Here is a 13110-nt window from a genome sequence, read left to right on the forward strand (position 1 = left end):
AGAACATGTTAAAGGTCCAGGTGGTGATTTCCAGCTACAAGTCCAAAGTATAGAAGAATGTGTTTAAATCCTACGTTTATCAGATCCATAAATATAGTTCCTTCTATGTTAAGTGGCTTTATTTCTAAGAACCCAGCCCTCAGTCCTGGGGGTGCTTCCCAGCCCGCTGCTGGAATTCCTGATCATGGCAGTCTGCTGAAACATGAGCTCAGTTACCAAATATAGCTGAGTGGAGTAAGAGGACAGATGAGAGTCTGAGGCCACAGTTGCCTCAAAGTGACCACGGACCAGGCAGTCTCTAATGAATAGGCAAGGCCACAACCTCCATTCTCCCAGAAAAGAAGAAATGCTCATCTGAAATTCATCACCTCTCTGGAGTCTTCAAACTGACCAAGCATTGAAAAGGTCTGTAAGGTGTATCTTAATCTACTAACTAGTAGGGCAACATTTTAAGGACTTAAAAAAAAAAACTAAAAATACAAAAGTTTTTCTGAAGATATGATACTATTTACAAGATACCTTAATTATTCTTTTGCTTGGAGAGGAAACGTAATGAGAATGTTACGGTTTTGCCAAAAACAGATAATACGTAAGATTTGCCTGCCCACTTCATCTCTGCCTTTGCTGTCAGAGAATTACACTTTCTGTTATAAGCTTAAGCATGCTAAGATGGTGCTATCAATTCCAAAAGGATTAAATGTATTTATGGAGCCAGCTTTTGTCAAGATCGTGTATGTGTTATGTTTCACAGAAAAGGAAAACGCAGCATTCCAGACCCTCACCCATATTTAAGCTAGATAAGTGATGATGGCTTAAAGTGATAGACCTTAGATTTCAGTAACATTATAAATTGTTAATTACACTTTCAAAAGATTCTAAAAGTAACTCACTGGACATAATTAAATGAGTTGGGATAGTAACAGCAGGTATTCTAAATTATATTCAGGCATACAATTTACATACATATTTTTAATAAGATAACGCTTACTAAGGGAAACCACAGTGCAATCTCGAGTCCAGTCAAATTTAAACGTCACAGAATAATTTTTATCTTGTTGTTTTAAGTTGCACATGAAATTGTCTTGAATCCAATATAGGAGGTTGACATAAAATGATTTTAGGCTCATATTACTTATTAACATTTGCTAAAAATACTAATTGCCTTCTAGTATGAATAATGTGGTGACATATAAAGCCATTTCTTGGCAATATAAAACTATTCCAAATCTATTCAATCACATATATGCAGAAATTAAATCCTCATTGCATGATAAAGGTGCCTTCCAATGTTTTTTCTCACAGAAAGAACTTGAATACTCACCTCAATTATTCAGATTTTTTTTTCAGATTTTTAAAATCAAAGTCTTTTTGACAAGTTATGGCTAACAGCAGAAAAGGCCAATGAGGTTTATCTGGCCACTAACTGCCCTGTAAATACATGATTACACATTCCTAGAATATAAATTAGTCCTCTGGCATCCTAGAATCTGGTATGGATTAGGGTCTGTATCCCAGGGGTTCTGTGTCAGCTCTTCCTCTGGGTTTCTCTGTGTTATTGCTAGAGCTGAATATTAAAACTGGCCTTATAGCATATTTCACAATAGAATGAGAATCTGGATTGCACTGGACAAGTACAATCACTTTGACCTCCTTACCTCATTTTTTAAAAATGTAGAGGGCAATCATTATTCAGGTTTAAAAATAAATCTGACAAGTTCTTTAAGAGATACCAAGTGGAATCTGCAAGGCCCAGACAAGAGCTCCACTTCTTAAACAATATGTGTGTGGAGGCTGTCAAAGGGTATTGCAATTACTGAGCTCCAGTTAGAAATTCAGGCCATCTAGAGTTAATGACTGTGTCCTGGTGAAATTACAGCAAAGAAAACAAAGATTGAACAAAGTATCTTCGACTAAAATTTCTAACTGTTAAATCATATTAGAGAATATAGAAGCAAATTTGGTAAATAGGTTTTGAATTTAAGTGAGAAGAATAAAGCCCTGAATTGGATAATGGTAATGGAAATGGATGATTCAGAAGTAAAATCTAAATATTTGCAATGGACTCAGTATGGTGAATAAAGTTGATAAGATGAAGAGGACATGGGATAACTTCAAAAACTCTGTAAAGTATCTTATTTGGCTGTTTCTGCATTAAATGAGCTATTAGATTATGTCCTTGAAATTGAGATTAAATAAGCTGTTTAAAGAGATATTTAAAACTGTAGGATAAATACATCTTCCTGCATTGATAATTTAATAATTAGAAAGGAAAATAATCCATGTGTATTTATTAAGAAATAAATTATAAAGTTGTAGTGCATTTTCTGCATCAAACATAAAATTTCATAAAATTTTCATGTTTGACTTTTGCCCTAAAGGACACTTTGTAGCAAAAAAAAAAAAAAAAAAAAGGAAGGAAGAAAGAAAGGCAGACAGGGAAGAAGGAAGGGAGAAGGGAGGGAGGATGGGAGGGAGGAAGGGAGGGAGACATGGAAGAAGGGGGAAGGGAGGCAGAAGGGAGGGAGAGAGGGAGGGAGGAAGGGAGGGACTTTATTGATTTAGTCTAGGGGGGTTGCCTGTGATTCTGAAGCATGAAAATTAAGTGTTAAAACTTTTCTAACTTTGGTTTTCATAGTTTAGGTTTTATTAAAAGATATTTCAATATCTAATATTTGTATCAATAGTTTGCATTACTTTTTTAGTAATTGCTTAAATATGAAAATAAATAAAACTGCTAAACCTAAAATTAAAAGTCACTTATAACTTTTTTCAAAAATTACAAAATAAGCAACAAAAGATCCCCCTGAATGTCCCACCTTTCAACTCTTACCCCTGCCTAAATCCCCCACCAGAGGTCAGTGTTGATTGTTTGGTGTATGTTATTCCAACCATTTTCATATATTTATTCCTATCTATATATACATTTTTAAATGACTATGGGAATTTAGCTATTCCACCTGGACTCTCTAAAGAATCTGCTGAATGTGGTACATGGTATTAAGTGATCCTTACTGCCTGTCAATGTTTTTCTAACATCAGACTTTTTCTTTCAAAATTGTAGCAGTTCTTCATCGACTCTAAAAGTATTTCACAGACTTCAAAAGTTTTCCCCTTATCTAAATTTTTTAAGTAATTTCCTATAATATCTCCAATGAGAGAAGAAAACTTTGCAGTTAAATGCAGGCTTCGACCCTGAGTCTGCCACTTTCTGATGGCTCAGGTTGGGCCAAATAATTGAAACTTTTTCTGCTGCAGTTGTGGGTAATACAAACAATAAAATAGAAAAATAACATCTACTACATGGATTGTTCTGAGGATCAAACTGTTCACTTTTGAAAGCAGGTAACTTCCAAGCTGTTATGTAGGAACAACTTGCATTGTCACTGAATTCTTTCTACTTACTAGACTCTGCTCTTTCTCATGTATATTCCTTGTCTTCCCCAAGTTCCTCCATGTCAAAGAAATCTGTTTTAATTTCAACAGTCAATAGTGCCTTGATTCATGGGGATCATGCCAGGGGGTGGTCCCATAAGTCTTGTTTGTTTGTTTTTTGAGTCAGGGTCTCACTCTTTTGCCCAAGCTGGAATGCAGTGACCTGATCATCGCTCACTGCAGCCTAGAACTCTTGGACTCAGACAATCCTCCCACCTCAGCCTCTGGAGTAGCTGGGACTACAGGCACACACCACCACACTCAGCTAAGTTTTTGGGTTTTTTTCTGTATTTTTGTAGAGATGAAATCTAACTATGTTGCCCAGGCTGGTATTGAACTCCTGGGCTCAAGCGATCTTCCTGCCTCAGCCTCCAAAAGTGCTGGGAGTACAGATGTGAGCCACCATGCCCAGCCCCCTATAAATATTTCTTAACTGACAACATAGAGGATTCTCCCAAATATCATAGAGCTGGCTTTCAGGTAATCTATCCCCAAAAGTCAGCAACTTTAAAGGCAAATGGTAGTCATAATTTTTAAATTTGTCTATTTTTTCTATCATTTGTATATTCATATATGAATGTGAACCATATACATTTATGCCTATAATACATATTCAGGATCTAAAAAATAAATGTTTTGCCCAATATTAGGATAGTCATGCCAAGATAAGATTCATAAAATTACTTATGTCAAATGTGTAATATACATACCAATGAAAACTTGTTTATATGTTCTATATTTTATAGTATACCATGAATCTAACAGAATTCAGATGACACTAACTTAGGGAGAAGTTGCGAACCATAAAATTACAATTAAAAGTAATCTATAAATTAAGTGACATAAAATTCCTTAAGAAAGAATGAAATAGCCAGGCCTGGTGGCTTGTGCCTGTAATCCCAGCAACTCAGGAGCCTGAGGCAGGAGGATTGCTGAGGCCAAGAGTTCAAGACAAGACTGGGCAATGAAGGGAGACCCTATCTCTACAGAAAATAAAAAAGAATTAGCAGGGCTTGGTGACAGGCACCTGTAGTCCCAGCTACTTGGGAAGCTAAAGCAAAAGGATCCTTTGAGCCCACTAGATCAAGGTTGCAGTGAGCTATGATCACACCATCGCACTACTACAGCAGGGGCAAAATTGAAAAGAAAAGAAAAGAGAAGAAGAAGAATGAGATATGCCCAGGGAGTTAACAAAATAGGTCACCGTGGACATTTACATTTGAAAGCAATATTTGCTTAGGATAAGCCAAGATACTTATAAGGATATAAGCTGCCTGTTGACAATTCAAGGTCGATAGGATTCTGTAATGACTCACAATATTTGCCAACCCTCCCAAACCTTTGCTTCACCAAATGTTTGCTTAAGATGAAGAGTTTGGCATTAGGCACACGTCGAAATTCACCTGGGAGAATTTCCCTTCAGAGCGCCATGAGGTGACACGGCAGCTGCCCCCATGGTACACTCTGAAGGAACCTAAAGGACCATTGACCTGAGCATGTTCTCCTCTTGTGACTTTCACCACCCTCCCCGCCAAGGGTGTGCCCCCCAAAACAACAGTGGTCTGTAGATGTGAACATTAACATGCGAATGTGCATTTCATTTTATCTTATATGTCTGCACCCTAACAACTTTCAAAGCTAGTTTGAGGCTGTATGCAATAAAAGCATAGTACAATTGCCCAAAATCAATTAAGAAAATGCAGAAGATCAAACCAAGTATAAAAAGCTTTGAACTTGAAATGTTTTCTCAATTTACTACCTTTGTCCCTTCTCTTCTTAGAATCTTAACTCCCTAGGACAGAGAATCTATCTTCTTTCCAGCTATGTCCCTGGCCTATGAAAGAGGTGCCTAGCACATAGTAGGCACTCAATAAATAAATGCTGACTGAATAAAACAATGAGAAAAGTAAGCAAAATAAATTTTTTTTTAGCTAAAAACATCTGAATTTCTATGACTGGAAATTTAACCCTAAGCTTGCTAGTATCCGTGTGAAAGAGTCATCAAAGTTTACAGAATTCTTTGTCTAACAGAATTGCCAGAAAATAGAATAAATGCTTTTCTAGTTCCAAATTTTTTCATGAGAAACTTTCTTTGAGGGTAATGAGAAACATTGACATCCACGTCTTTATAGATACTTTTTTTTAACACAATGTCTGACCTATGACTGATTTTGCGTTAGCGAAATGAGCAGGTAAAGTGTATTTTATATGTAGACACAAACAGTTATGTGTTATATGTATACACTAACATTTAGCACTGATTACTCTATCAAGTTTTTACCAGAAAACAGAGCCCGGGACACAAGTAACAGTTGATAAAACAGAAGAAAAACCTAGTTTAAGAGCAGAATAACGTTTAGCTGCACTCAGTGGCTCACATCTGTAATCCCAGAACTTTGGGAGGCCAAGGCAGGAGGGGCCCTTGAGTCCAGGAGTTTGAGACTGGCATAGGCAAAAAAGGGAGACCTCGTTTCTACAAAAATATATTTTAAAATTTAGCCAGGCCTGACGATGCACACATGTAGTTCTAGCTACTCAGGAGGATGAGGCAAGAGGATCCCTTGAGCCCAGGAATTCAAGGCTACAGTGAGCTATGATCATGCCATTGCAGTCCAGGCCGGGAGACAGAATGAGACCCTCACTCAAAAGAGCAGAATAACATTTAGCTGAAGAGAGCATGTCCCAGAGAAATGTCGCAGCAGGTTCTGGGAGGCTGAAAGCAAATCAGTCATCAGAACATTTCCTGCCTCGTGCCTTTGTTCACATGTGTGTCAAATCCTATCCAGGGCTCAAACCACATTTCAAACACCCGGTATTTCTTAGCTTTTCTCCATCATCTGCTGTAACCCAGACAGTGTGCTAAGCATTTGCCATACAAAGATGCCAGTCACAGCTCCTGCTTCCATGGGGCTCACAGTTGAATGAAGAAAGCATTCTCTAAACAAAGACTTGTAATTTAATATGATGACTGCTGTGAGAAACGCAATGCAAAGTAACATGCTTGGAAGAAGAAGCAAATTATATTGATTGGGGAACTGTTAGAAAGCACCAAAAAGTGGTAAAATTTAAGAAAGTTTTCAAGGATGAACCGGAGTTTGAAAAACAGAAAGAGGGCTGGACGCAGTGGCTCATGCCTGTAATCCCAGCACTTTGGGAGGCCGAGGCGGGTGGATGACAAGGTCAAGAAATCGAGACCATCCTGCTAACAAGGGGAAACCCCGTCTCTACTAAAAATACAAAAATTAGCCGGGCATGGTGGTGGGCGCCTGTAGTCCCAGCTACTCAGGAGGCTGAGGCAAGAGAATGGTGTGAACCTGGGAGGCGGAGGTTGCAGTGAGCCAAGATGGAGCCACTGCACTCCAGCCTGGGCAACAGAGCGAGACTCCATCTCAAAAAAAAAAGAAAAGAAAAGAAAAGAAAAAGAGAAAGGAAGCACATTTTAAGCAAAAGGAGCAGCAAGTGCAAAGGTGTGAAAACCAGAAAGAATCTGAAGTGTTTGAGGAATGGTGAGTGGGCCAGGGAGGCCTGAGTGCATGTGTGTTGGTGATGACAGAGGGTGAGGCTGGAGCATTTCCATCAGCTCAGGCTGTCCACGGGTATGTTTAACCTGCACATCGTGCTTTGGAACTTTTCTCATCAGCCGGGGAGCATCGTAGGAAAAAAATAAAAACCAAAAGAGTGACGTGACACAATTTGTACCTATGATCTCTCTTACCATTTTTATCCCTTACTGCAATTTGTTGAAACTATTTTAATAGAAATTATCACGCTCCTCCTTGTAACTGAGTTATTTTTTACTCTTGTCTAATCCCTCCTACTGGATTGTAAGATCATTTAAGGAGAATAACCATGCCTGGCTCATCTTTGTCCTCCTTGAAGCTTCTCTTGCACAACTAAGCAGTTGTTCCGTTGATTTCATGTTCAACTTACTATTCCGGGAAAGGGAAGTAGAAGAAAGGAAGCATGACTATAAGATAGGCGAGGCCAAGGAAGAGTCATTTCCTTCATGGTGAAGAACATAATGCTACGCAACTTCGAGCAAATTAAAAAACAGTTGTGGTTGGCCAGGCGTGGTGGCTCACACCTGTAATCCCAGCATTTTGGGAGGCTAAGGTGGGCAGATCACAAGGTCAGGAGTTCAAGACCAGCCTGGCCAATATGGTGAAACCCCGTCTCTACTAAAAATACAAAAATCAGCTGGGAGTGGTGGCAGGCACCTGTAGCCCCAGCTACTTGGGAGACTGAGGAAGGAGAATCTCTTGAACCCGGCAGGTGGATCTTGCAGTGAACTGAGATCATGCCACTGCACTCCAGCCTGGGCGACAAAGCGAGACTCCAACTCAAAAACAAAACAAAAAAAAGGCTGTGGCTAATGAGTGTTTTAGGGAAAATGACAATTAAGCTAAACTGCTAAAGCTGGAGATGATGGATAAGACAAGGATGAGAAAAAGAAGAAGACAGAAGAATTTCTAGGAAATTCAGATTCCTTCTGAGAAAAGTGAGGAGGCAGGGGACAGGACAATTTAAAGATGCCAAAGAATCCTTTATTCCTCAAAATTTCAAAATCTTTCAATGCTACTTACTAAAGTAGAACCACTTTAATGGCATTGGTGTTTACCTCATTTCCTCTTCACTCATTAACAGCAGTATTAGTGGGTCTTTTTAGTCTATTTCATCTTCTGTGTCTATCACACCGGCATAGAATTACCAAGAGCACTGTTTGACAGAAAACATGAAATCTCAGGCAGATGATGGAGATGTTTGTGGTTGTGTTTCATTCCTTTTGATTTTGACCTTTTCATTTTGGAGTGCTGACTGACATGGAAATCTCTGAAGCACAATTTTCCAGTGAACTTGGCCCGCTTGGAAACCGCCCTTGTTCATCCTCATTGAATGAGCATTTTCCCTAGGCCACGTGCATGTTCCCGCGGCAATAACTGGGTTGCAAATTAAGCCTGAACCAGATATGCCATAGAACTATTATTTTCTTTTTCAATGTGCAAGCAGTTTTAAAGCTACACCTAATCCTGACTACTGGATCCTGTCAGATGGTGCCTCTTTAAAACCAAAATATGAGTTAATAAGCAGGTGAGATAATCTGCCTCCAGCAAACACTCCCTACATTAAGAATTGAAAATGTTTTCATCATTCAGAAGTTTGCTCTAAGCTTTGTTATATAATGCTCCTTGTGAAGTTTTAAAATGTATCATATTATGTTCATTTGGAACTAAAAAGCAATTGAATTAATAGCAGAACTCTGATTTCTGATCCACAGTTTTGTTAGTTTGATACATTGCTTAGGATTCTCAATTATGAAAACTACAATGGTAAGATGGTAAAGTGCATAGAACATGAGCTCTGGAGTTATTCCCTGGGCTTAAACCTTGGTTCTCCCACTCAGATTTTCTGCCTCCATTTCCTTCTTTCTAAACCAGAGGCTGCTGTGAGGATTTTAAATGAAATAATCTACATGATGACTCTGGGCACAATGCCCACCGCAGGGTAAGCAGTCCATTATTAGCCATTATCATTATCAATCATCGTGATCATTAATAGCCTTTATATGTGTTATATGAATTCATTAGGTAGCTAATGTTTTATAGAAGGGGTTGGCAATTTTTTCCTGTAAAAGTGCAGGTAAATATTTTAGACTTCATGTGCCATATAGTCTCTGTTGCAACTACTCAACTCTGACATTGGTTCAAAAAAACAAAGACAATCTCTACATTCAAACACCTACCCATGAATTCCAACCCAGCATATATGTCAAAGGCCACCTTTTCCTTGACCATATTTTCAATGGCCTTGCCCACTTCCCTCTCATTTTACCTGCATGTCAAACTGGGATCATCTATCTCTGTACCTTCACCTGGATGGCTGAGCTCTGGTGGAGAGAATTGCACAATCACACAGATTAATGACACTATAAATACATCACATCTAACTTCAACCAGGCCCTCACCTCTACCCATAAATCCTTCTTAGGAAACTTCCTTCCCCCTTTTTCTACAACAGCTATTTCAAATCATCTTCTGTCCTCATAAACGTCCAATGCACAGAAGTCTCAGTTTGGGAACTCTCCTTTCTTTCTATTACAAATTTTGCAGAGAATCTCATGTTTCTCTCTCTTTCCCTTTCTCTCTTACTGCCCCCCATGCCCCAACACACATACACCCTTTGTTACTTCTCTCCTTTAACAATGAAAGAACTGCCGCCTTCCTACTGGAAGCTGAACACCTCATACTCTGTTTGTCCTATAATAACTCATTTCTTCTTACATCTTTTGAGAGCTGACATATAAATCATCCCCGCTTTCTTACATTTATTTTCAGCTTCTCCCTTCTTACTGCCTAATTTGGTTTGTATAAAACATGTTACAGCGCTCTATCCTAAAAATGAACAAACCTCACCAGAGTCTATACTTTTGTTCAACTACTACCTTCTGTCTCTCCTTCTTTCTATGATCTTTTCAAAACAAACCACCACACCTGTAATATTTTCTTTCTTTCCTTCTTTCCTTTCCTTCCATGTAGCAATCTGGCTTATATTTCTGTTGCATACACCGAAAGCGCTGTTGCAATGGTGCTAAATATTCCCAAGTTGCTAAAATCGAAAGGCCATGTACTGCTTCCTGAGATATTTTCTTTCCCAGTTTCCATGATATCTAGCTTTTCTTGCTTCCCTGTGATTATTTGAAGGATTCTATCTTCTCCTTCTTTTTTCCTCGATGACCTTATGCATTCCCATGTCTTAAAGTGCCACCCATAGGCTAATAATCCCCAATCCAGCTCTGTTCTCCCGTCTCCTGGTCTCTAGATCAGCATCTCAAATCTCCTAGACATCAACACCAGAGTTACCAAAGGTCCCTCAACTGCAAAAGGCTCAAATCAAAATCAAGCTTAAAAAAAAAAAATAAAACAACTTGTTCCTCCACTGGTAGCATGTAAGTTAATGGTACCAGTCATCTGGTTGTTGAGGTGAGAAACCTGTAATCCTGCCTCTGCATCACCTCTGCCTTTAATCAATTACCAAGTTCTTTCCTTTCTATCATCTATCTTATGGACCCTGGACCCACTGCTTCCCTGAATCACCAGCTCTCACTTCAGAGTCCAAGAAGGACACATCTAATCGCTGTCTAGGCCAAGCGCCAAGACTTGTGCCCAGTCTCCAAGGGGCTGGGAAAGAAAATACTTGGAGATTTCACATCCCATTACAAGTGAGTTCAGTTTCTCACTGAGCCTCAGAATATGAGGAATTCTCCAAAATGAAGACGTCCAGATGACGGCAACACCAAACGTGAAACCATGATAAATGTGCGCACCCCCTGGATTACTGCACAAGCCTTCTCACGGACCGCCCTACTGTCAGTCTTGTCTTCCTCTTTCCCTACCTCTGTCCCCGATCCAGACTGCAATCAGTTATCTCTCAAAAATGTAAGTCTGGTGATGTTTCTCAAGGACTTAACACTCTTCCTTGCCTACTGACTACCCATAACATAAAATGCAAGTTCTCTGCATGGCTCCAGGCCCTCTCTGACCTAACTCCTGCTTTCTAGCCTTATCTCTGGTTATTTTCCCATCTCCAGATAGATTTCTGTTTAGCTGAAATGCTTAGTGGAGTTACCTGAGTCTGCCATGTGCTCTCTGGGATCCAAGTCTTAGAATACATATTTGCCAGTATCCTCTTCACCTCCCCGCTCTTCCTCATCCCTCACACATCATTCTTTCAGCTTTCTCTCTTTCACAAAGGTTTCCTGATCCTGACCTTGCTGTTGCTTCTAGGTGCTATCACAGCACTTTGTTTTTCTATACCACTGCAGGATGACTATAGCTAACAATAACATACTCTATAGTTTCAAATGGCTAGAAGGAAGATGTTGAATGTTCCCAACACAAAGAAATCATAAATGTTAGAGATGAATATGCTAGTTGCCCTGATCTGATCACTATAAATTGTATGCATTGAAACATCACTAGGTACCCCATGATTATGTACAATTATTATTTGTCCATTTAAAAAATAAAATACAATTTAAAAAAGACATACTCAATTATATAAGCTTATTATTTAGTTGTAATTTGTATTAAGTTCCATGAGGGCAAAAACCTTCTCTTTTTCAAGGTTATATCCCCGTCCCTAGCACACTACCAGGCATGTGGTAGATAGTCCATAAATACACTTTGAATGGGTAATTCTGGTCCATGTAGTACATCTATCCCAGCTTAGGCTTCACAATTTCATCATGTCAAGAATCAAAGGTTTTGTTGCAATTATTTCCTTGGATTTTCAGCTTAATCTACCACAGGTTTGGTTGACACAAAATGTTTTTCAATCTTACCTTTAGCACTGATTTCAACACAAAAACTGAATTTCTCTCAGGCCATAATAAATAAATAAATAATAAATAAAAAACACAGTAGCTTTCTTTCAAAGAAAAATAAATTTTACAAGAAATGCAATAAATGAAAATATAGTCTGTTGTGCCTTTGGTACACAAACCTACTTTCAGCCCCCGAGTCTCCCCCTCTCCACCTTCATGTCCCTTCTGGATCCATGTTACCTAATGGCTCATCTCCCCACACCTTGTAAGAGTTGATCCTGATCCTGGCTTCCCCTAAAGTTATCTACCATGTGTGCTGACTGAGGGGCCAATTGTACTTCAGAGCTCATTACTGAGAGAAACCAGGCTGCCTTGGTAGGACAAACTATAAAACGTTTTGAAATATACAAAATGGTACTGGGTGTCCTTGCAATGGACACCCAATACCATTGCTGGATTGGCTCTGGTGGACCTTCCAGGGTCATCTAATTCCACAGGGGTCTATGCCTTTTATTGTCTTTACAATTTTACAACTCTGTAAGTTGGAAAAATCTAAAAACAATGCAAATTATACTGGTGCATAGATATACAAATGACTTTTTTTCTAGTAGAAATGCTATAGTTTTCCACTCTTATGATTCCAAACATTGTATTTTATTGCTCTATAGATATTAACCCGTTTCAAGTCTATTACCAACTTCATATCAGCATGCCTGATTGCCTACATGTGTCTCATCTTCAGCGTCTCCTTTGAAATAATTGTAATATATTACTGATTTTTTCAATTGTTAAATAAAAGCTCAAATACGTGTTATTTGATTTTTATATATTACTATGCCTTTGCCTTTTCAAAATCATACTTTAACTGCCTGTTTCTCATGAAGAAAATACATTCAAGTATTAAAAATATACTGAATATAATTGTTCCTCATATATGAGCCATATCTGAATAACTGGAGACCAGTCAGGATGTTTCTATCCCGCAGCACAGACAGGACAAAGGAATTAGAGTGATATTTGGGTTAGTAAAGTCAGGGAGAATGATGACACCCTCTGAAGGATTAAGGATTTACTTGAAGAAGAGTGCGAAATATGGTTCAGTAGATAGAGTAGGGCTAGCATGTGGTGAATCTAATAATTCAGGCACAAAAAAAGTAACTATCTTTCTGAGAAGACATGTAAGACAAAAGTACAGTATTCCACTTAAGAAGATGGGGTATGTTAACATTGAGTTTCAGGATCTCTGATTAACTACCCTCTGTTAAACAGCAGGTCTATGACTCACTGCATCCAGTGGAGCAGTAGGCTCTTGAGCTGGATTTCTACAACCCCCTCGACTCTTGCATAATGTATTTTGA

General features: G+C 38.8%; 1 protein-coding gene across 2 annotated transcripts in view; it reads left to right on the plus strand.

Moving 5' to 3' along the window:
- The first annotated feature begins 262 nt into the window (after positions 1 to 262).
- The window catches only part of PALLD (palladin, cytoskeletal associated protein), a 435321-nt gene continuing 422473 nt past the window's right edge, over positions 263 to 13110 (plus strand). For both annotated transcript variants that reach the window (XM_063809156.1, XM_063809157.1), the window contains exon 1: positions 263 to 405. The gene's annotated coding sequence lies outside the window, so the exon portion shown is untranslated. The remainder of the gene's footprint in view (positions 406 to 13110) is intronic.

Source organism: Pan troglodytes, chromosome 3, assembly GCF_028858775.2.
Source record: "Pan troglodytes isolate AG18354 chromosome 3, NHGRI_mPanTro3-v2.0_pri, whole genome shotgun sequence".
Taxonomy (NCBI): Eukaryota; Metazoa; Chordata; class Mammalia; order Primates; family Hominidae; genus Pan; species Pan troglodytes.